This window comes from Oncorhynchus gorbuscha, linkage group LG03 (assembly GCF_021184085.1).
Source record: "Oncorhynchus gorbuscha isolate QuinsamMale2020 ecotype Even-year linkage group LG03, OgorEven_v1.0, whole genome shotgun sequence".
Classification (NCBI taxonomy): Eukaryota; Metazoa; Chordata; class Actinopteri; order Salmoniformes; family Salmonidae; genus Oncorhynchus; species Oncorhynchus gorbuscha.
The window spans coordinates 84,031,410-84,053,392 of record NC_060175.1 but is presented as its reverse complement, the minus strand read 5'-3'; the positions used below and the strand labels follow the sequence as shown (position 1 = coordinate 84,053,392).

Below are 21,983 nucleotides of genomic sequence, written 5' to 3'. Positions count from 1 at the left end.
ACAGAGAGTTGGTAGAATGACTTTTAAATGGAAGACCATCCCACTCCTAGAGAGTTGGTGGAATGGCTTTTAAATGGAAAACCATCCCACTCTCCTAGAGAGTTGGTAGAATGACTTTTAAATGGGAAACCATCCCACTCTCCTAGAGAGTTGGTAGAATGACTTTTAAATGGAAAACCATCCCACTCTCCTAGAGAGTTGGTGGAATGGCTTTTAAATGGAAAACCATCCCACTCTCCTAGAGAGTTGGTAGAATGACTTTTAAATGGAAGACCATCCCACTCCTAGAGAGTTGGTGGAATGGCTTTTAAATGGAAAACCATCCCACTCTCCTAGAGAGTTGGTAGAATTACTATTAAATGGGAAACCATCCCACTCTCCTAGAGAGTTGGTGGAATTACTTTTACATGGAAAACCATCGCACTCTCCTAGAGAGTTGGTGGAATGACTTTTACATGGAAAACCATCCCACTCTCCTAGAGAGTTGTTGGAATGACTTTTAAATGGAGAACCATCCCACTCTCCTAGAGAGTTGTTGGAATGGCTTTTAAATGGAGAACCATCCCACTCTCCTAGAGAGTTGGTGGAATGACTTTTAAATGGAGAACCATCCCACTCTCCTAGAGAGTTGGTGGAATGACTTTTAAATGGAGAACCATCCCACTCTCCTAGAGAGTTGGTGGAATGACTTTTAAATGGAGAACCATCCCACTCTCCTAGAGAGTTGGTGGAATGACTTTTACATGGAACACCATCGCACTCTCCTAGAGAGTTGGTGGAATGACTTTTAAATGGAGAACCATCCCACTCTCCTAGAGAGTTGGTGGAATGACTTTTACATGGAACACCATCGCACTCTCCTAGAGAGTTGGTGGAATGACTTTTAAATGGAGAACCATCCCACTCTCCTAGAGAGTTGGTGGAATGACTTTTACATGGAACACCATCGCACTCTCCTAGAGAGTTGGTGGAATGACTTTTACATGGAACACCATCGCACTCTCCTAGAGAGTTGGTGGAATGACTTTTAAATGGAAAACCATCCCACTCTCCTAGAGAGTTGGTGGAATGACTTTTAAATGGAAAACCATCCCACTCTCCTAGAGAGTTGGTGGAATGACTTTTAAATGGAAAACCATCCCACTGTCCTAGAGAGTTGGTGGAATGACTAAATGGAAAACCATCCCACTGTCCTAGAGAGTTGGTGGAATGACTAAATGGAAAACCATCCCACTGTCCTAGAGAGATGGTGGAATGACTAAATGGAAAACCATCCCACTGTCCTAGAGAGTTGGTGGAATGACGAAATGGAAAACTATCCCACTCTCCTAGAGAGTTGGTGGAATGATTTTTAAATGGAAAACCATCCCACTCTCCTAGAGAGTTGGTGGAATGACTAAATGGAAAACCATCCCACTCTCCTAGAGAGTTGGTGGAATGACTAAATGGAAAACCATCCCACTGTCCTAGAGAGTTGGTGGAATGACTAAATGGAAAACCATCCCACTGTCCTAGAGAGTTGGTGGAATGACTAAATGGAAAACCATCCCACTGTCCTAGAGAGATGGTGGAATGACTAAATGGAAAACCATCCCACTGTCCTAGAGAGATGGTGGAATGACTAAATGGAAAACAATCCCACTGTCCTAGAGAGTTGGTGGAATGACTAAATGGAAAACCATCCCACTGTCCTAGAGAGATGGTGGAATGACTAAATGGAAAACCATCCCACTGTCCTAGAGAGATGGTGGAATGACTAAATGGAAAACCATCCCACTGTCCTAGAGAGTTGGTGGAATGACTAAATAGAAAACCATCCCACTCTAGGAGAGTTGGTGGAATGACTAAATGGAAAACCATCCCACTCTCCTAGAGAGTTGGTGGAATGACTAAATGGAAAACCATCCCACTCTCCTAGAGAGTTGGTGGAATGACTAAATGGAAAACCATCCCACTGTCCTAGAGAGTTGGTGGAATGACTAAATGGAATACCATCCCACTGTCCTAGAGAGTTGGTGGAATGACTAAATGGAAAACCATCCCACTCTCCTAGAGAGATGGTGGAATGACTAAATGGAAAACCATCCCACTGTCCTAGAGAGTTGGTGGAATGACTAAATGGAAAACCATCCCACTGTCCTAGAGAGTTGGTGGAATGACTAAATGGAAAACCATCCCACTCTCCTAGAGAGATGGTGGAATGACTAAATGGAAAACCATCCCACTGTCCTAGAGAGATGGTGGAATGACTAAATGGAAAACCATCCCACTGTCCTAGAGAGTTGGTGGAATGACTTTTAAATGGAAACCATCCCACTCTCCTAGAGAGTTGGTGGAATGACTTTTACATGGAACACCATCGTACTCTCCTAGAGAGTTGGTGGAATGACTTTTACATGGAACACCATCGCACTCTCCTAGAGAGTTGGTGGAATGACTTTTACATGGAACACCATCGTACTCTCCTAGAGAGTTGGTGGAATGACTTTTACATGGAACACCATCGCACTCTCCTAGAGAGTTGGTGGAATGACTTTTAAATGGAAAACCATCCCACTCTCCTAGAGAGTTGGTGGAATGACTTTTAAATGGAAAACCATCCCACTCTCCTAGAGAGTTGGTGGAATGACTTTTAAATGGAAAACCATCCCACTCTCCTAGAGAGTTGGTGGAATGACTTTTAAATGGAAAACCATCCCACTCTCCTAGAGAGTTGGTGGAATTACTTTTAAATGGAAAACCATCCCACTGTCCTAGAGAGTTGGTGGAATGACGAAATGGAAAACTATCCCACTCTCCTAGAGAGTTGGTGGAATGATTTTTAAATGGAAAACCATCCCACTCTCCTAGAGAGTTGGTGAAATTACTTTTAAATGGAAAACCATCCCACTGTCCTAGAGAGTTGGTGGAATGACTAAATGGAAAACCATCCCACTGTCCTAGAGAGTTGGTAAAAGGCATGTTCTTAATAATGCAGTGCCAAGATAATGGATTTGAACTTCAAGTCAAGGAAAAAAAGTATTGAGGAAAGACAGTGAATAAAAGACAATCCAAGACATGATGGAGGTGCTTAATAAAGGACTGCTGTTGTATATTACAGGATACTGGTTCTAGCCAGTGAGAGTGGGTGGATCATGTCCTGATCTGTTCAGACAGCCTCGTCCCTTGAAGCACAGACTGCCCAGAACTTGTACACAGTCTTATCTCTACACCATCTGATTGATCCTAAAGAGCAGACAGACCACCCCCTTCATATCTGCCTATCTATCTCCCACTCCACTAGAGCTCTAAGGGCCAATCAATAGAGACAGCACAACTTGACAAAAGAGAATGTAATGGGTTAATTTGTCCCTGCTTTAGTGTAAGCTCCACAGAGACCAGGCTTTGATAAACAAAGTACCTCCATCCCATGTGAGCTCTACAGAGCTGGGAGAATGCTGCCTGCCCCTGAGACCAGACTGATGCAACAGCTTCCAAGAGTTACTGTAGGGGAAAGGGTATAAATAGAAAGATAAATGTTTTGCAGTTTGTGTGTGTGTGTGTGTGTGTGTGTGTGTGTGTGTGTGTGTGTGTGTGTGTGTGTGTGTGTGTGTGTGTGTGTGTGTGTGTGTGTGTGTGTGTGTGTGTGTGTGTGTGTGTGTGTGTGTGTGTGTGTGTGTGTGTGTGTGTGTGTGTGTGTGTGTGTTCGCATGCATGTGTGTGTTCGCATGCATGTGTGTGCATGTGTGTGTGCATGTGTGTGTGTTCGCATGCATGTCTGTGTGTGTGTGTGCATGTGTGTGTGTTCGCATGCATGTCTGTGTGTGTGTGTGCAGTAGAAAGACGAAAAAAGGAGATGAAATGTTACTGCCAAAGCAGGATGGACAAACTACTTAGAGAGAAGAGCCAAGAAAAGAAACTAGTCTTGCTGAACAAGAATACACAGACACTGGAAACAGCCCATTTATGGTCGACCGCCAAGTTCATTTTGATTTGTGGTATTGGATACAGCGCAGCGATGCTGCTTGCCCTTTGTTTGCTGTGGCCAGCCAATGGTGGCTTTCTAATTGGCTCTTAATGGCACTTGGTCAAATGTAAGTGGGGAGGGACTGTGATGCTGGTGAGCCCTGCCATTTCCAGCTAGGGGAGGGGGGGGGAGAATTGAGAGAGAGAGAGAGAGAGAGAGAGGCAGAGACACATTGGCATTATAAACTGAGCCACAAACCACCCAGGACTCATCTACAGCAAACACACACATCCGCCGAATGCAGCAGGTATAGAATTTAGCGTTAAATGCTTACTTACGAGCCCCTTCCCAACACTACAGAGTTAAAAAGTAAGAGAAGTTAGCAACAACAACAAAGTGTAAAAGGAAATAGTAACACAATAAAATAACAATAACGAGACAATATACAAGGACTAGTGGTACCGAGTCAATGTGCAGGGGTGAGAGTTAGTTGAGGTAATTGAGGTAATATGTACATGTAGGTAGAGTTAAAGTGACTAGGGTAGATAATAAACAGAGGAGCGGCAGTGTATGTGAAGAGTGTGTGTGCATGTGTGTAGTGGGTAAAGTCCAGTGTGTGTGTGTAGTGGGTAAAGTCCAGTGTGTGTGTGTAGTGGGTAAAGTCCAGTGTGTGTGTGTGTGTGTAGTGGGTAAAGTCCAGTGTGTGTGTGTGTGTAGTGGGTAAAGTCCAGTGTGTGTGTGTGTGTAGTGGGTAAAGTCCAGTGTGTGTGTGTGTGTGTAGTGGGTAAAGTCCAGTGTGTGTGTGTGTGTAGTGGGTAAAGTCCAGTGTGTGTGTGTGTGTAGTGGGTAAAGTCCAGTGTGTGTGTGTGTAGTGGGTAAAGTCCAGTGTGTGTGTGTGTAGTGGGTAAAGTCCAGTGTGTGTGTGTGTAGTGGGTAAAGTCCAGTGTGTGTGTGTAGTGGGTAAAGTCCAGTGTGTGTGTGTAGTGGGTAAAGTCCAGTGTGTGTGTGTAGTGGGTAAAGTCCAGTGTGTGTGTGTAGTGGGTAAAGTCCAGTGTGTGTGTGTAGTGGGTAAAGTCCAGTGTGTGTATGTAGTGGGTAAAGTCCAGTGTGTGTGTGTAGTGGGTAAAGTCCAGTGTGTGTGTGTAGTGGGTAAAGTCCAGTGTCTGTGTGTAGTGGGTAAAGTCCAGTGTCTGTGCGTAGTGGGTAAAGTCCAGTGTGTGTGCGTAGTGGGTAAAGTCCAGTGTGTGTGTGTAGTGGGTAAAGTCCAGTGTGTGTGTGTAGTGGGTAAAGTCCAGTGTGTGTGTGTAGTGGGTAAAGTCCAGTGTGTGTGTGTGTAGTGGGTAAAGTCCAGTGTGTGTGTGTGTAGTGGGTAAAGTCCAGTGTGTGTGTGTGTAGTGGGTAAAATCCAGTGTGTGTGTGTAGTGGGTAAAGTCCAGTGTGTGTGTGTAGTGGGTAAAGTCCAGTGTGTGTGTGTAGTGGGTAAAGCCCAGTGTGTGTGTGTAGTGGGTAAAGTCCAGTGTGTGTGTGTGTAGTGGGTAAAGTCCAGTGTGTTTGTGTAGTGGGTAAAGTCCAGTGTGTGTGTGTAGTCGGTAAAGTCCAGTGTGTGTGTGTAGTGGGTAAATTCCAGTGTGTGTGTGTAGTGGGTAAAGTCCAGTGTGTGTGTGTAGTGGGTAAAGTCCAGTGTGTGTGCATGTGTGCGTAGTGGGTAAAGTCCAGTGTGTGTTCATGTGTGCGTAGTGGGTAAAGTCCAGTGTGTGTGCATGTGTGCATAGTGGGTAAAGTTCAGTGAGTGTGCATGTGTGCGTAGTGGGTAAAGTCCCGTGTGTGTGCATGTGTGCGCAGTGGGTAAAGTCCAGTGTGTGTGCATGTGTGCGTAGTGGGTAAAGTCCAGTGTGTGTGCATGTGTGCGTAGTGGGTAAAGTCCAGTGTGTGTGCATGTGTGCGTAGTGGGTAAATTCCAGTGTGTGTGCATGTGTGCGTAGTGAGTAAATTCCAGTGTGTGTGCATGTGTGCGTAGTGGATAAAATCCAGTGTGTGTTCATGTGTGCGTAGTGGATAAAATCCAGTGTGTGTTCATGTGTGCGTAGTGGATAAAATCCAGTGTGTGTTCATGTGTGCGTAGTGGATAAAATCCAGTGTGTGTGCATGTGTGCGTAGTGGATAAAATTCAGTGTGTGTGCATGTGTGCGTAGTGGATAAAATCCAGTGTGTGTGCATGTGTGCATAGTGGATAAAATCCAGTGTGTGTGCATAGAGCCGGTGCAAAAGATTCAGGGCTAATAAAAAGGGGATAAATGAAAATAGTCAGGGTAGCCATTTGATTAACTGTTCAGCAGTCTTATGGCTTGGGGGTAGAAGCTGTTAAGGAGCCTTTTGGTCCCAGACTTGGTGCTCCGGTACTGCTTGCCGTGCGGTAGCAGAGTAAACAGTCTATGACTTGGGTGGCTGGGGTTTTTGACCATTTTTAGGGCCTTCCTCTGACACTATCTGGTACAGAGGTCCTGGATGGCAGGAAGCTTGGCCCCAGTGATGTACTAGCCTGTACATGCCAAGCGTGTGCAAAGCTGTCATCAAGGCAAAGGGTGGCTACTTTGAATATATATATTTTTTTTATCCCAGCCCCCATCCCCGCAGGAGGCCTTTTCGGTAGGCTGTCATTGTAAACAAGAATTTGTTCTTAACTGACTTGTTAAATAAAGGTTAAATAAAAAATCAACCAAAAAAATATTGATTTGTTTAACACTTTTTGGGTTACTACATGATTCCATATGTGTTATTTCATAGTATTTCATAGTGTCTTCACTATTATTCTACAATGTAGAAAATAATAAAAATAAAAACCCTTGACTGAGTAGGTATGTCCAAACTTTTGACTGGTACTGTAGGTGTTCCTTTTGTCCAGGTGGGAAAAGACTGTGTGGAGTGCAATAGAGGTTGCATCATCTGTGGATCTGTTGGGGTGGTACCGAGTGGGTCTGGGATGATGGTGTTGATGAAAGACATGACCAGCCTTTCAAAGCATTTCATGAAAACAACTGTTATGACATTTATGGAAAGATATTTCTAACACAGAGACTCCAGACATGCGGACCAGAAGAAGACTGGCTAAGACGGCGCTGACGAATTGCGCCTACAAAACATAGCAGGTTTCTACTTTTTCTAAGGCTGGGCACAGTCCCATCCCCATCAACAGGGCTGGCATGGTGATGGTCAAAAACGGCAACTTCCTCAGAGTACACATCTCCGAGGAGCTGAAATGGCCAAATCACATGGACTCTTTAACCTCATGAGGCTGAAGAACATTTGGCCTGTCCTCGAGGGCCCTCACAGTGTTCTACAGGAGCACCATCGAGAGCATACCGTCGGGCAGCATCACAGCCTGGTACGGCAACTCCACTGCCGCAGACCACAAGGCAATAGATCATCAGGGACCTCAGCCACTTGAGTCACAGTCTGTTTCCCCCACTTCCATCACTCAGATGCAGGCAATACAGGAGCAGCATGGCTAAAACTAATATACTGGCCAATAGCTTCTACCCTCAGACCATCAGGCACACACACACACACACACACACACACACACACACACACACACACACACACACACACACACACACACACACACACACACACACACACACACACACACACACATCTTTGGAAAATCCCCCTCCCCCTAACAGCCCCCACCCCAATGGGCAATTATCAAGCTGAATACCGACCACTACACCTACCTAACCCCTCCCCCCTTTTACAGGTGGAAATATGTATATATTTCAGATCTACACTGTTGGAGCTCGGAGTTTAAACTTGCCTACCTCTCTTCGATTTTGTCTTCCTATAAAGTCTCTCCCTAAACAACATCTAACAGGCCCACACCAGTAAACGCTTTTTTCTGAACACATCTCATATCCCTCTCTTCCCACATACTGTAGGAGTGCCTTTGATACCTGCATCCTCTCATTAGATGGGATCTATTTATACAGACCATGCCATATCATTATCTGATACCGCCGGCAGACTAGACAGAGAAACAGCAGTGTACATGCAGCTGCCAGCAGTGTGTGTGTGTGTAAGTATGTGTGTCCGTGCGCAGTTTGTGTGTGTTTATGTGTGTACTCTGTTCTGCTAGCTAGTATATTAGCGGGCAGTGTGTCAAGGCCGTAATGCGGCGCAGCATTGAGGCAGGGCCAGGCTGTGAGACAGATGTTGGTATCCCCTCTCTCCTGACCCCACACACCACAGCTACATTCCCCAGCCCTGCACAGCCCTCCTCTCCCCAGTACAGAGGCCTATTATGAGGCTGCACATGACCCGCGCACGACCTGACACACACTGGGCTACACACAGACATCTGGCACTGACCATAGACATATAGAAGTCTGTGCGTGCATGCACGGACACACACGCACACGCACACACACACAGAGAGAGACACACACACGCACACACACACACACACACACACACACACACACACACACACACACACACACACACACACACACACACACACACACACACACACACACACACACACACACACACACACACACACACACACACACACACACACACACACACACACACACACACACACATAATAATCTGTAGATACACAGACAACACACTAATCCTCAAAATGGAATACAGTAATTCCTTTAATGTTCTCAAACCTTATTTTCTCTTTAATGTGTTTGTGTAAATGTATTCATATCATCTCACAGTAACTTACTGAACCTGTATGTACGTACAGGGTTAGGCTGTTCTGTTTAACATGAAAACATATGTCGTTTAGTGCCCTTCAGATGACGATAACTCAATAGTATCCCTGCACTATTATAAATCCTAGGAGTATTCTGCATGCCAAGACAGTCTTTCCATTGAACCAGAGTGCTCTCTTTTTCTCCTCCAATTGGATTGGAAGCAGCTGTGCTCTCTCTCTCCTAATGTGTCGAGTAGGAAACACAATTTAGGTACATTTTTTGAACATTACTGACTTAGATCTGGGGTTCTACTTTCCCCTCTAAAGCATGAAACCCATCGGGAATCTCACTGCCGATAGACTGCTGATAGGTACTTATCACAGTGGGAGGCCGTTCCTTCTCTTGCTAAAACAAAAACGGTACCTGCTGCGTGCCGACCCAGTAGCGACCAACCTACCGATTCTACTTGTATACTCAAAATGCTCTTCAGTGGCCAAGAACTTGACTTTCAGCCAAGGAGCCAACAAAGAAAAAGGAAAAAAGAGGACATTTTCTCTGTACATCCACGGATGAGCCAGTCACACTTCTGTAGGCTATGGGATGGTAGCTAGCTAAGTGCACAGATGCAATGCAAACAACACTAAATACTTCCTCCAAGCTAGCTAACCAATGTAGCTAGTATTGTCAATAAAATTAAATCACAATGGATTAGCTAGTTTCCATAAAACAGCTGCCTGTGTTAACTGGCAGGTTAGTGCAGTGTCCTTAGCTAGCTAGCTGTATTGTGCTAGCTAGCGAATATGCTAATGCAAGCTAGCTAAACATGTGGCTGGTACTGACTGTATGGGATTATGGACAGTGAATTAAATTGTTTATTCATCATTTTTCTAGGTAGTTATCTAGCTGTGGCCATTTGGCTAGTATCAACAAGGGCATTCTAGAAAATAACGTTAGTGCAGATAGCTTGGAATCTAGACCATAAGCAAAACGCATGGATATGCATTGCCAAACAACGCTACTGCCACCTTCTGGTTTGGAGTATTTTTAACAAAGCTGAGTTGCTGACGACTTCCAAGGTCTTTGCTGTGTGAACACAAAAGAGATTGACTGCCGACATTCTGTTCAGAGGTGCTGAGTACCGTCGGCAGGCAAACGTTTGACAATCCTACTGGTGTGCCTGCGCTTTAACCCTGAAGTCTGAATGTACATAAAAGCGTGTGTATGAGTGTGTGTGTGTGTGTTGTTTTGACAGGGCTCAGGGGTATTGATGGTGTTTTGCTGCGTCCCAGGGTATCAGTGGAAGCCAACATGTGACTGCTCCCTACAGATTCTGCTCCTAACGCACCTCTCCCTAGCAACAGGCTCTATCAACCAAACATGAAAGGTCACGATGCCTGAAGCTTGGTTGCCACCTTGGGCAGAGGTTTTTTTGCACCTAGATGTCTATTGAGAGCATGGTGAAGTTCATAGCAGAATGCCCTGTGGCAATGTTGTATGGGTTATAATAATAACAACACTAAACTACCTAGTGACAGACAAGAACAAATAGGCCCATAATAATGAAAAAACAAACAAAGTAATGAATTAGTGGAGATCACTCAAAACTGAGGATGTGTCATAGGGCTGTGTAGGCTACTGTGTCAGAGTCTGTTGGGCTACCATCAAACAAACATCATGTTTTCATGTAATACAGCACAGTTAGTTGATGCTTTTAACCATGTTGGCCAAGCAAATGCTTTGGATTACAATCGGTATAATCTGAAATAAAACGCCCAGCCAACTCTAATCTAATTACTAAAGCCCTCCCTGGACTGAGTTTAGGACCGATACACAGCATGGTTGGGCTCTCAGTGCTGCATGGTGGCAGAGGAGGTCACACACACACACGCACACGCACACACAGCCCTTGTAATCTCTGTTGATGTTTTCAAACTGCTGTGGCTTAATGAGTTCTCAAAAAATGTCAATTTGTGCCCCCCCCCCCTCTCTCTTTACACTGAGGAGAGGGAGTTCATTAAACTCCATTCATCACGGCAGCAAAAAGCCATCCACATCCCATAGCACCCCCAACCCCAATGCCATGACAACAGAGGAACTGGGAGAGGGGAGTGAGATGGCAGGGCTCATCAGGAATACACCTTTTCACTCTGGGTGGAGGACTGGGGTGAAGCCTCTCTAGAAGACAAGAGCTGGGAGATACTGCTACTCACTCTCAGCTCAGGCTGAAGCGTCGGAGCTGAGTAACATGCTAACAGAGCAGTACAGTTAGCTGTTACAGCTACTGCTACTGCTGCTCCCTACAACATAGTGTAGCACAGACTGAGGTTGTGTCCCAAATTACAACCTGTTCCCTATTTATTAAACTACTTTTCACCAGGGCCCATAGGGATCTGGTCAAAAGTAATGCACTATGTAGGGAATAGGGTGCCATTTAGGAAGTAATCTGAAGCTTCATGCTAACAGAGACAGAGAGGATGTGGTGAGTCAGTTCCCTCCAAGCCCCAAATAACAAACTGTGTATTATACTGGAGAGAATAATGACTGTGAGGCTGCGATGGCAGAGACTGGGGAAGGCTTGGCCAAGTAAAATAATGGTCATAAACAAATACTGTTTGCATAACCATCTTAGAACAGACTGTTGCATTTCACATATCATCAGCCATGGAACAACAAATTGTTTCCATAAGCAAAGCAATATACTACACTGGAAACTCTGGCCTTGTTAGGGTTCTCTGCTTTCTTCCCTGTATTTTTATTTTTACATTTACATTTTTTGTATAAATGTAACCTTTATTTGACAAGCCAAGTCAGTTAAGAACACATTCTTATTTACAATGATGGCCTACCAGGAAATAGTGGGTTAACGCTTCAAAACCCCCCCAGAAATATTACATTTACATAAGTATTCAGACCCTTTACTCAGTACTTTACTGAAGCACCTTTGGCAGCAATTACAGCATTGCGTCATCTTGGGTATGACGGTACAAGCTTGGCACACCTGAATTTGGGAGTTTCTCCCATTCTTCTCTGCAGATCCTCTCAGGCTTTGTCAGGTTGGATGGGGAGCGTCGCTGCACAGCTACTTTCAGTTCTCTCCAGAGATGTTCGACCGGGTTCAAGTCTGGGCTCTGGCTGGGCCACTCAAGGACATTCAGAGACTTGTCAAGAAGCCACTCCTGCGTTGTCTTGGCTGTGTGCTTAGGGTCGTTGTCCTGTTGGAAGGTGAACCTTTGCCCTAGTCTGAGGTCCTGAGCGCTCTGGAGCAGGTTTTCATCAAGGATTTCTCTGTACTCTGCTCCGTTCATCTTTGCCTCAATCTTGACCAGTCTCCCAGTCTCTCCCGCTGAAAAACATCCCCACAGCATGATGCTGCTACCACCATGCTTCACTGTAGGGATGGTGGCAGGTTTCCTCCAGACGTGATGTTTGGCATTCAGGCCAGAATCTTGTTTCTCATATAGCTGGCTACTTACTTTCTATGATAAACATTAGAAATATGATGGCCATGCATTGTTTTTGCAAAAAAAGACCACGCTTTTTCATTGTCAGCTCATTTACTTGTGTGGCTTCCAGCCAAATAGAGTAGCACTTCTGTTGTCATCTGATGAAAATGAAGCTATTTTCTGCTGAATGTGTTGCACTAATGTATTGTCTACGAGAGTCGCACGTATTGAAGCAAAAAACCACTGTTGACTTTCAATATAAAACGCGACCCCTGTTAATACACAGCTGGACTCACCTGCTCCCGCTTTCTCCTGTTGTGCTACTTACCAACACACGTGACTGGCTCAACAGTGCTGGGATACTGCGGTACGCTTCATAATGTAAAACATTGTGACAGGTGAAATGAAGAATGCAATCTGCTTTACTGCACTGCAGGTATTTATTGAAAAAGTAGACACAAATATTCTCATTTTGTGAAAAATGTATCGATGGTATTGAAAATTCATTGGGTGGCTATTTCCAATTACCCCGTTATGCGGTATATACTGTATACCGCCCGGTATATACTGTATACCGCCCAAGCCTAGATGACACAGCCTTCAAGTCTCCACATTCTCCCTCCACACAAAATATGTTCTGAATTTCAGATAGAGCAAATGAGGCTGCCGCAAGCTCTCCATCCACTCAAGACAAACCAACATTACAGTAGATGACAGCAGTTTAAATCCAAAGCATCGCCACTGGTTTCGTTTTGTGGGAAGGAGGAAGAATGGGGAGAGAGGCTGAGATTGTGATGCTAGTGGACTGTATATTCCCAGCCGTGTCCCAGGGAATAGTCCTCTCAAAGAAGAGCGGCCTAATGCCTGGCGTCTCCACTCTCTCTGCTACAGCTGAATATGAAATAGACTAATGCTTTTTGGATCCATCTCATCACACAGCGCCACAGGAAACAACAAATACAGATGTACTCACCATCACGGCTGGTAAATAGCTCCATAGCTCGAAGTGATAACAGCCCCCCACTCACCCACACTCTCTACACACACACCACACACACAAACACACATCAATAAATAATTACACTCACAATTAGATCCGGAGCACAAAAAGCCTGGGCTCGTTAGGAGATTTGCAACCTACACACACTTTGCAGACGGTGAAAGGTTGAGAGGGAGAGGTCATTTTTTCCTACGGCCCAGTTAACTAGCTGAGTTATTGATTTGATATCGCATCACTTGTGTGGGATAGATTGCACACTGTCTCTTCTCAATGCACACACATCTAGCACTGCCAGCAGCTTCATTTGAATAACACGGTACGAGAATGTTTACTGGGATGAGTGATGCTAGCACTCTCATCTCTCCCAGGTAGTACAGCAGCCGTGTAGCGGAGGAGAAACGTCTCTTAGGATACAGCATCATCCTCTCCTGATGGCCTGGTCTATCCGTGTGTCTGTATAATCGGATGGCCTGGATGGGAAGGAGACGGCTTCCCAAGACACCCTCATGGTTGTCCGGTCCTTGGATGCCATGGCAATGCTGCCTAACCATGGCAATGGGGTGGGGTTTATGGTTGACTGGCATGTCAAAGACAGGAGGGCTTGATCTGAAAACATCTAAACCGTGAGCACAGGGCCTTGAAACATTCTAACAGTATCCATTCCATGTGGGATGAGGAATGTAGGAGAGAAAGAGCAGCCGTAATGAGGTTTAGAGGGAGACAATAGAGCTGAAAACAAAAGGCCAGCTTTGGCTGGGAGGAAAGACTTTGAACCATAAGACAGTGTCACCCCCAAAGACAATAACATCTCACCCCCCCCCCCCCCACCAAAGTGATCAACGTTGATTCATATTGTTATGAAACAGCAGGGAGCAGGACTCGAACCCTCCACCTTCTAGCCCGAGGTCCGGCACGCTATCGACTGTGCTGTAAAAGCATGCTCGTGTGGCAGTCGATTTCCGCGCTTATAAACCCAGGGTCGTTACAATATTAATAAACACAATAATGCACTCAGTGTGAGGATCTAAGGCAGCGTTTTCTCTCATCCCCTCTCTGTTGGTTATTGGAGGCCATTTTTCCTCAAATGTTCTCCCTGGCCCAGACAATAAACACAGTCTTGTTTATACACACAGAGCAGGGGACTGCTGCTATGCATCGCAATGCTTCTCCTTCACAGGCCAAGACGTGCCTCTGCTCTACACACCTCCAAAGAACACAGGCTTTACTGGTGGCGGCCATTTTGTTCTGTTTTGCTATTTTGCTCTTTTATGTATTTTGAGGACATGCTTGAAAGGCTCATTAGCAATGCTAAACCTGTTGTTTTTATGGGCACATTACATGGTTTTGGAAATGAGCCCGCAGCTGGCATGGAAGGTGACCCGTAACTTTCAAACTTCCAGCATTGCATTACACTACAACGGACTGGCCAATCACAGGAAGGAGGAGGAGTTTGAGTGAGCTATTAAAATCATCAGCAGGCCACTTGGGGCCATTCTAGAATTCATACGGCCATAATGCCTGTATGGAGCTGTCATTAGTAGTGACATTATTAAGGCTCTCATAACAGCACATGACAATCATGCAGCAACCTAACACTCAAGTCATCGGTCTGAAACTGGGAGTGTTTGAACTGCAGCTTCGGTCTCTGCTGACTCCATTATGACTCTGATGTGTTCCAACTGGAAGTGACAAAACCTGTCAGAATCCATGACAGATAGTTCAAATGGTGGTCAAGAACTTCATTATGGGTGTAAATGTCTTTGTGTAAAATAATCTCGGAGCTCTGATCATCAATACAGTAATAGAGTCCAAGGTCGTGCTAACGAACTGGAGAGGCTGTCTGGCTCTATGAAACATGAGGCCTGTATAAAATCATCGTTATATCCCCATGACATGCCCTTGATCGATCACAAGCACCAGAGCAGATGGTAATAAAGGACAATCATGTAGTGTATCTCATTTACATATCGTACATAGTCTCATATAGTGTCTCAGTCATGGTGAGCAGAAAAGAGACATCATGTGTGCTGCATGACTAGCCTTATTCTGTCTGTCTGTCTGTCTGTCTGTCTGTCTGTCTGTCTGTCTGTCTGTCTGTCTGTCTGTCTGTCTGTCTGTCTGTCTGTCTGTCTGTCTGTCTGTCTGCCTGCCTGCCTGCCTGCCTGCCTGCCTGCCTGCCTGCCTGCCTGCCTGCCTGCCTGCCTGCCTGCCTGCCTGCCTGTCAATGCCTGTACATCTGTCCCTGTCTCTCTCTCCTCTTCTCTCTCTCCATCTGTCCTCTCTCTCTCCTCTTCTCTCTCTCCATCTATCCCTGTCTCTCTCTCCTCTTCTCTCTCTCCATCTGTCCCTGTCTCTCTCTCCTCTTCTCTCTCTCCATCTGTCCCTGTCTCTATCTCCTCTTCTCTCTCTCCATCTGTCCCTGTCTCTCTCTTCTCTTCTCTCTCCCCATCTGTCCATGTCTCTCTCTCCTCTTCTCTCTCTCCATCTGTCCCTGTCTCTCTCTCCTCTTCTCTCTCTCCATATGTCCCTGTCTCTCTCTCCTCTTCTCTCTCTCCATCTGTCCCTGTCTCTATCTCCTCTTCTCTCTCTCCATCTGTCCCTGTCTCTCTCTTCTCTTCTCTCTCCCCATCTGTCCATGTCTCTCTCTCCTCTTCTCTCTCCCCATCTGTCCCTGTCTCTCTCTCCTCTTCTCTCTCTCCATCTATCCCTGTCTCTCTCTCCTCTTCTCTCTCTCCATATGTCCCTGTCTCTCTCTCCTCTTCTCTCTCTCCATCTGTCCCTGTCTCTCTCTCCTCTTCTCTCTCTCCATCTGTCCCTGTCTCTCTCTCCTCTTCTCTCTCTCCATCTGTCCCTGTCTCTCTCTCCTATTCTCTCTCCATCTGTCCCTGTCTCTCTCTCCTCTTCTCTCTCTCCATATGTCCCTGTCTCTCTCTCCTATTCTCTCTCCATCTGTCCCTGTCTCTCTCTCCTCTTCTCTCTCTCCATCTGTCCCTCTCTCTCTCCTCTTCTCTCTCTCCATCTGTCCCTCTCTCTCTCCTCTTCTCTCCCTGTCTCTCTCTCCTCTTCTCTCTCTCCATCTGTCCTCTCTCTCTCTCTCTCTCCATCTGTCCCTCTCTCTCCATCTGTCCCATCTGTCCCTCTCCTCTTCTCTCTCCATCTGTCCCTGTCTCTCTCTCCTCTTCTCTCTCTCCATCTGTCCCTCTCTCTCTCCTCTTCTCTCCCTGTCTCTCTCTCCTCTTCTCTCTCTCCATCTGTCCCTCTCTCTCTCCTCTTCTCTCTCTCCATCTGTCCCTGTCTCTCCTCTTCTCTCTCTCCATATGTCCCTGTCTCTCTCTCCTCTTCTCTCTCTCCATCTGTCCCTGTCTCTCTCTCCTCTTCTCTCTCTCCATCTGTCCCTCTCTCTCTCCTCTTCTCTCTCTCCATCTATCATTGTCTCTCTCTCCTCTTCTCTCTCCATCTGTCCCTGTCTCTCCATCTATCCTTGTCTCTCTCCTCTTCTCTCTCTCCATCTGTCCCTGTCTCTCTCTTCTCTTCTCTCTCTCCATATGTCCCTGTCTCTCTCTCCTATTCTCTCTCTCCATCTGTCCCTGTCTCTCTCTCCTCTTCTCTCTCTCCATCTATCCCTGTCTCTCTCTCCTCTTCTCTCTCTCCATCTATCCCTGTCTCTCTCTCCTCTTCTCTCTCTCCATCTGTCCCTGTCTCTCTCTCCTCTTCTCTCTCTCCATCTGTCCCTGTCTCTCTCTCTCTCTCTCTCTCTCCATCTGTCCCTGTCTCTCTCCTCTTCTCTGTCTCTCTCCATCTGTCCCTGTCCATCTGTCCCTGTCTCTCTCTCCTCTTCTCTCTCCATATGTCCCTGTCTCTCTCTCCTCTTCTCTCTCTCCATCTGTCCCTGTCTCTCTCTCCATCTGTCCCTGTCACTCTCTCCTCTTCTCTCTCTCCATATGTCCCTGTCTCTCTCTCCTCTTCTCTCTCTCCATCTGTCCCTGTCTCTCTCCCCTCTTCTCTCTCTCCATATGTCCCTGTCTCTCTCTCCTCTTCTCTCTCTCCATCTATCCCTGTCTCTCTCTCCTCTTCTCTCTCTCAGTCTGTCCCTCTCTCTCTCCTCTTCTCTCTCTCCATCTGTCCCTGTCTCTCTCCTCTTCTCTCTCTCCATCTGTCCCTGTCTCTCTCCTCTTCTCTCTCTCCATCTGTCCCTCTCTCTCCTCTTCTCTCTCTCCATCTGTCCCTGTCTCTCTCTCTTCTTCTCTCTCTCAGTCTGTCCCTCTCTCTCTCCTCTTCTCTCCATATGTCTGTCTCTCTCTCCTCTTCTCTCTCTCCATCTGTCCCTGTCTCTCTCTCCATCTGTCCCTGTCTCTCTCTCCTCTTCTCTCTCTCCATATGTCCCTGTCTCTCTCTCCCTCTCTCTCTCCATCTGTCCCTGTCTCCATCTGTCCCTCTTCTCTCTCTCCATCTGTCCCTCACTCTCTCCATCTGTCTGTTCTCTCTCTCCATCTGTCTCTCTCCTCTTCTCTCTCTCCATCTATCCCTGTCTCTCTCTATCCCTCTCCTCCTCTCTCTCCATCTGTCCCTCACTCTCTCCTCTTCTCTCTCTCCATCTGTCCCTGTCTCTCTCTCCTCTTCTCTCTCTCCATCTGTCCCTCTCTCTCCAACTGTCCCTGTCTCTCTCTCCTCTTCTCTCTCTCCATCTGTCCCTGTCTCTCTCTCCTCTTCTCTCTCTCCATCTGTCCCTGTCTCTATTTCTGTTGCATCTGTTCCAAATAGATATTTCAGCCCGGCGTCGGTGCTTTAAGTCATTGTAGTTTCGGGACAGAAGGTGACATTAATTGTTTGTATGGTGCAGTGTGGCAGAGGGGTTTCTGATTTGGGGGGATTGTTATCAAGCACAATTAAATAACAGAGGGTGAGGACATGGGTGGGGTTATATCCTTCCTGTTTGGGTGTCCTCGGATGGGGCCACAGTGTCTCCTGACCCCTCTTGTCTCAGCCTCCAGTATTTATGCTGCAGTAGTTTATGTGTCGGGGGGCTAGGGTCAGTTTGTTATATCTGGAGTACTTCTCCTGTCCTATTCGGTGTCCTGTGTGAATTTAAGTGTGCTCTCTCTAATTCTCTCTTTCTTTCTCTCTCTCGGAGGACCTGAGCCCTAGGACCATGCCTCAGGACTACCTGACACGATGACTCCTTGCTGTCCCCAGTCCACCTGGCCGTGCTGCTGCTCCAGTTTCAACTGTTCTGCCTTATTATTATAGGACCATGCTGGTCATTTATGAACATTTGAACATCTTGGCCATGTTCTATTATAATCTCCACCCGCAACAGCCAGAAGAGGACTGGCCACCCCACATAGCCTGATTCCTCTCTAGGTTTCTTCCTAGGTTTTGGCCTTTCTAGGGAGTTTTTCCTAGCCACCGTGCTTCTACACCTGCATTGCTTGCTGTTTGGGGTTTTAGGCTGGGTTTCTGCACAGCACTTTGAGATATCAGCTGATGTACGAAGGGCTATATAAATACATTTGATTTGATTTGACATGGCTGAGACCGAAATGTTTGGCATGTCCAACATGACCTCCCGGCACTACATTTGACCACTACTTATGCACTACATAGGGAATAGGGTGCCATTTCAGACACAGTCCAGGTGAATAATGCATGAGCTGGACGTTGGCAATGAGTGTTGATGGAGGACTTTCGTCGGAGAGAGCAGAAGGAACGAGCGTAATCTTTTCATCTGCACCAGTCAGACATGCTGCCGTCATTACCTCAGCAGGTTGCCCCCAGCCTGCCATTAGAATAGCCACGGTTATTACCATTAATACAAGCTAGAGAGCTGGCTGCTCACTGTCTGCCAAGCATCCAGCACAGACAGAAGACGCCCCCACTACTCTGCTCTCTTCGCCTCTCCATGGCTGTGGTAGGCTAATCCTCCTTCTCAGCCTGGATCTGATGAAGAGAGTGGGGGGGGGGGGGTAGAGAAAGAGAGGGGAGAAAGAAAGAGAGAGAGAGAGTGCAAGAGGACAGATAGAGCGAGAGAGAGACAGCGAGAGAGCGAGTACCCCACCCACGTCCACGACAGAGAGCTGGGCCCAGTGAGATGAGAGCTGCTTCAAGGCACTGTTAAACGTTGCTTTAACGGAGAACATATCTCACAACAATCACTTACCCTTACATCTATAATGCAATAGCCATCTCTTCCTCTCTCCATATCACGTCATTCCAGTGACTGGAGGTATATGACTGTCCTTGTGCCTTGCTAGCCTGTGCCTAGCAGAGGAAAACCTATTAGGGAGACTATCGGGATTGTATAACATGAGAAATGGCAGACTGACCACTACAAAGCCCAGCCAAGCCAAGGGAGCCCTGTGTGTTTCCCCTGGCCTGTGAGCCTGTGAGGGCAGGAGAAGCCTGCCTGCCAGCCTAGGTGATTATCAGACCATCAGAAATGCACGCTCACAATCTTCCTCCCTTCGCATGCCTCCCCTCCACCCTATCCCTGGCACTAACCCCAGCCTCGGCTCCGACCCCAGTCTGCAGCCTCCAGGCAAGGTGTCCCGTGAGGACAGGGGTGACACACCAGGCGACAGACAACAGCCTCAGGACTATATAAATCAATTAGAGCCGGAGGAGAAGGGAGACTCCCAGCAAACAAAGTGACGGTCCACAAATCCCACACACAGCAGCCCGAGAGGCCCGGGAAGAGGGTTGTAGCCACATCCATAAAGAGACAGGAGGAGAGAGAGAGAATAGAGAGGGATGCTGGGAGAGGAGGGAGAGGGCAGATAGAGGGAGTGTCAGAGGGAGAGGAAGAAAAGAACGAGATCTCCACATCTGCGATCTGAAAAGGCCTATGAGGTTAGCTGCTTCACTGTCAGTTGATTGAGTCACAACAGAGTTCTAACAACAGCATGTTGTGGATGTGTGAGTCAGTGTGAGAGTGTTTCTAATTGAGATCTAGCTGGGGTGGGTCGACCCCCACAGACAGCAGCTCTCTACCCTCTATCTCCCTCCCTGCAGCACATACTGTATGCTCCAGTCTCCAGGGACAGACCAGAGAGATCCTCTCTCCCCTCTCTCACACGCATTCTGGATTCATGAAACTAAAAACTGAAACTTCACTCAGAAAGAGGTGCTTTACCAAAATCAACATCATCAGAACTATCATTCATTCACACACTGAAAGGAAAACGTACTGAGTTGATGCAGGCTAGTTCCTTGTTGAGCAGCCAGGGCAGTGACAGTTTCCCCTCTCCTCTATAGCAGGACTGGATGCGCTCCTTGATCTTCTCCTTGATGCGGCGCAGGGTGAACAGGCACAGGGCTGACTCCTTGGGGGGCTTGGCCCGGTTCTTCTGGCCCTGGGCAAACACCGTGAACAGCACCTCGTCCTGCTCTGAGATACCCAGTGAGCGTGCCAGCTTGGTCCCGGGTCGGCTGAGGAAGGCGTCCTGCACCAGACGATACTCCACCCCGTCCTTGGTGCAGCCGATGGGGAACTCCACGTAGGAGTAGAACTTGGGGTCGTCCACGCAGAGACGGACGATCTTAGAGGTGAAGAACTGCTCCCCGCTGGCGTCGGGCGAGGTGAGCTGGGTATCCAGCTGCAGGGTCAGATAGTAGACAAACTGCTCGCTGCTGAAGCCGTAGATGTAGTAGATGTCGAAGGCGGGGAACTTGGAGAGTGTGTCCGAGGGGATCTTGAGCTGCGAGGAGACAAACTCATCCTGGTAGACGAAGCTGAACATGTCGGCATTCTCCTCGTTGTCCATCAGCTTGCGGCTGGAGAGCGTGGGGAAGTACTCTGACTTGCCGTCGATGGGCGTGCCCACAAACAGCTTGCCGGCCTCTCCTCCGCTCCCGGCCGCGTCTCCACCGATGACCACCCCAGACATGGTGCCAGCCTCGGCCACGCTGGACAGGTAGTGCTCCTTACGGTGGTGGGGCTCGCCCAGCTTGAACAGATCATCCAGCCTGAGGAACTGGCAGATTCCCTGGGAGGTGCTGCCGCAGGCGATCAGGCGGTTCTGACCGTAGTCCAGCAGCAGTAGCTTGTTGACGTTGCTGATCTGGGTCAGCTCGTGGGGGCAGGACTGGACCCCAGGAGGGGGATAACACTTCTCGTTGTCCACCACAGGGCCTGTAACGTGGCTGCGCAGCTTGGTCAGGTTGCTAGACAGCTTGAAGATCCAGTTGACAGCTCCCAGATACACCTCACCTGTCTTGTTGTGGACCACCAGGTGTGTGAGCCCCCCCTCTGGAGGGGAGAAGGACCTGAGGTCGCTGGGGGTGGTGGCGAACACCCCCGACAGCAGGAGGAGGAAGGGAAGAAGAGGGCCTCCCAGTGGTGGGGTGGGGTGGGAAGTCATGTTGGGCTCTGCTAGGTGAGGAGAGGTTTCTGGGCGTGTGTCTGCGTTCCTTTTCCTCTACTGAAGCTGTGGCTGTCCTACACCAGGCTAAAGGAAGGGAGGGACGGTGGAGTAGCGCTGGCCTGGCGTCCTCTGGGCTCTGTGTCTCTGCTCTGTCTTCTATAACATCAACCCCAGCGCCTCGGCCGCCAGCCCTGCAAAGGGAAGGAAGAACACACATTAGGAGACAGGATCAGGGAACGCTCTCTCCCTATCGACTGAACGGGGTTTTAAAAGCTCTGCCTGCCACACAGAGCGGTGAGGGCAAAAATAAGTCAGAATACATAACCATTCATCAATTCAACAGGGCCTTAGGGGGAATCCTATACAACATTTGATGAGCATGTCAGCCTGCCAGACAGAGTCTGACTAACTCAACATAAAGCATGAGGCTGACAGACCATGGTGCGTCCTCATATATATTTTACACACATTGCCGGGATCCTCACCGTCACCTGCAGCACCGCAGAGGGCCAGGCACAGCGTTGCAAG

At 47.6% G+C, this 21,983-nt stretch overlaps 1 pseudogene; it reads right to left on the bottom strand.

The window, feature by feature from the left end:
• Nucleotides 1-21,983, bottom strand: part of LOC124032080 — a 292,998-nt pseudogene that overhangs the window by 229,819 nt on the left and 41,196 nt on the right.